A 3,573-nucleotide genomic window follows, 5' to 3' on the forward strand; every position below is an offset into this window, starting at 1 on the left:
GAGAGTGGCGTGCGTACCTCGGTTTGACTTATTTTGAAGGTTGCGCGCGTTGGAGTCAGGGTAAATTCGCGCCATCTTGTGGGAAAATCAGTCTACATTCTATAGCCATGTTTTCACCTCAATCCTTTTCTTTGGCGAAAATTCCACAATTGTAATGTATTGCAGCAACGCGACAATTCAAAAGTTTCTCTTTAATGTTTTGACATTTGTTGAACTATACACCAAATATTCACAGATTTAATATATTTGGCAAGGACAGCAGTCATATACGTGGACACTGGGTAGAGGTGGACACAATGCTAACAGACAGAAAATCACACATAAATAACTACACATTGCACACAGATTTCTGACATTAAACACAGAATTTACCATTTACACCTCACACAAACAGGATTGTGGGGTAAACTCGCATCACACACACATCAGGGAGTGCACACCCCCATGCACACTACACAGCGCCCACCAAAGTGTCCCCAGTGACCCAGGCATTAAAACAATGAATGTTTCTGAGAGTCAAGGATGCTTCCTTGGTAGGACGCGTCCTTCAGAGGCTAGGCAAGACCCCTTCCTAGCATTTGGAGAACCAAGAATGGAACAGTCCACGCTTCTGTTTTTTTTTTAAAGGCTCTGGTACGTGCACATAAGATAGTGGGTGATTTAAGAAAGCAGAGGATACTCCATCTGCATCCTTAGAATTCTCTATAGGAAGGACTCGGGCCTTGGTAGATTTAGGAGGACCCTAAACATCGGAACAGTCCTTCGGGCAGGTTTTGATGACATAGCAGCGTTGAAACGCAGCCGTCAAGGATCCCTCCTTAGGAAACACTCCTTGAGAAACACCCCTCGTCTCTCACGTGCAGGGGACCCTGTCGTTGACACTGGGAGCGCCCCATGGGGTCCACTCGTGGAGAGGGAATGTGGGTAGGCGGCGCGGTTAGAGTCTTTCAGTCCTCTTCAGGACGAACCAGGTGCCAATAGGGTGCAAGCCAGTCACTCAATCCACTGGCTCGTCAGATTAGGAGACACCCCCTTCTTGTGCTCTGGACAATAGACCCATACCTTATCTCTGTGTGCGAAGTGTTCTCCAGAGCAATGGGTGTCATAGGCTCACTTTCCCCTCAGCCGCTCTCACAGGTTGTAGTAGCAAACCGCTGCACCAGTCCATCACTCGGGGGATGCAACGAGGAAGTCCTCCTCTCTCTGATACCCAGCCGCCAGCAGACCTCACTGAACTCTCCTCCTCTCCCTGATACCCAGCCGCCAGCAGACCTCACTGAACTCTCCTCCTCTCCCTGATACCCAGCCGCCAGCAGACCTCACTGAACTCTCCTCCTCTCCCTGATACCCAGCCGCCAGCAGACCTCACTGAACTCTCCTCCTCTCCCTGATACCCAGCCGCCAGCAGACCTCACTGAACTCTCCTCCTCTCCCTGATACCCAGCCGCCAGCAGACCTCACTGAACTCTCCTCCACAATGACAAACTTCATCCAGTTTGTTGACTGTGCAACTGGACACACTAAAACCCTGGATTTAACCCTGGCCAACATCAAGGATGCATACAGCGCCACAGCCCTTCCCCCAGATCGGATCAGAACCTGGTCCACCTCTCACCCCCAGTATGAGCCTCCGGTCCAGTGGCAACCTGCAACCACCAGGACATTCAGGAGATGGTCACATGATGCAATTTAGGCTTTGAGGGGCTGTTTGAAGGCCACGGACTGGGAGGTTCTGACATAGATGGGCTAATACAATGCATTATGGGATACGTAAACTTCTGCATGGATGGTGTCATCCCCATTCACAGAGTACAGTGTGGGACAGCGTGGACAAGGCCAATGAGTAGAACCTGTTTTTAACAGGCTTGACACTGGTGGCCTTGTCCACCCACCCCCGTTAGCCCCCCCCGTTCATTCACACCACCCGAATAATCGCCATGCAAATCCCCTAAACTTTGGCGAATTCCAGGAGGACAGCCAACAGCTTGGCAGTAGTTCCCCTCGGGTGGTCTGGGTGAGAGGCTGAAATATGCGATTGACGTTCTCGCCGTGCTCTCCCTCCTGCGAGGCCCACGTTACTGGCATTGGGGTCCAGGATGAACGGACACTGCAGGTCTGGGAACGCCGGCACGGGAGCCTTGATGAGTGCCGCCCCGGAGTCAATCAAAGGCGGCAGCACAATCGTCACGCCATTGGAATGGTTGCCCTTTCTGAGTTAGTCAATGCAGCGGGCTGGCAGTGGTGGCAAAGTCTCTGACGAAGCGACCGAAATAGGACCCCAGTCCCAGGAAGCTCCGCAGCTCTCCGACGTCACCGGGCACAGGCCCGTCTCTCACCACTGATACCTTTGATGGGTGAGTGGGCACCCCTGACTGGGCACCCCTGCCACACCAACCACATGGCGCAGGAATGCTTGTCTCTCGCCAGGAACAGACGACACTGTTTCGGGCGCAGATGCAGGTCGGCTCGGCGGATGGCTCTTCCATCTTTCTTGACCAGGACAGCAGGCACACACACACACACACACACACACACACACATACACACACACACACACACACACACACACACACACACACACACACACACACACACACATACACACACAGACAACACCACACACACACACACACACACACACACACACACATACACACACACATACACACACACACATACACATACACACACACACACACACACACACAGACAACACCACACACACACACACACACACACACACACACATACACACACACACACACACACACAGACAACACCACACACACACACAGCAGGCATGGCCTATGGACAGCAGGCATGGCCTATGGACTGGGGAAGGCTTAATGAGGCCTACCTAAGCCATCTCTTGAATCTTTTGCTCAGTTGCTGCCCACCTGTCCTGTTAGACTTTTGTATGTAGTCTGACATGCCTTGATGTTTTTGGATATTTCCTCTAACTAAAAACATTGATGCACAAGTGGCATATATGTAAAAGATTAAAAGGTTTCTGGGGGTGTTCTTTTTATGACTCTAGGACAAAAACTCGCAGAGCTTTAAAGGCATATTGACAACAAGAACAAAAAACGAAATATCCCTCCACAGGGATATGGTCCCCAGAGGGGCAGACAGCGGGGGCGGGGCGGGTGGGGCATGCATCTCCAGTGTTGGTGTAGTGCTGGACCAGGCTGGTGAGCGTGCAGTCTTCGTTTCCGGCTGCAAAGATGACGGTGAACTGCTCCTGGAGCTCGTTCAGCTGACATCTCTGGGTTGACTCTTTCAGCTGACATCTCTGGGTTGACTCCAGCCCCTCGCAGGTCCACTGGCACAGTTCCTCGATTGCCTGTGTGGTCTCTGCTGTTGGTGGTGGTTTTGGCATGCTGGCCGGTTCAACTTCTGGATGCAGCGGCCAGCTGGCGACTCTGGAGGCCACTGCTGGGGTGCAAACATTCCCACCTGGGGCTCAGTGGCGGTCAGACGGGCTCTGTCTCTGTCACGATGGGGGCATGGAGACCCTCTGGACTGGCGAAAACAGCTTGCGACGACCTCTGCGGCAGCAGCAAAAGTGCTGGA

This window comes from Clupea harengus, chromosome 12 (assembly GCF_900700415.2).
Source record: "Clupea harengus chromosome 12, Ch_v2.0.2, whole genome shotgun sequence".
In the NCBI taxonomy this organism is placed as follows: domain Eukaryota; kingdom Metazoa; phylum Chordata; class Actinopteri; order Clupeiformes; family Clupeidae; genus Clupea; species Clupea harengus.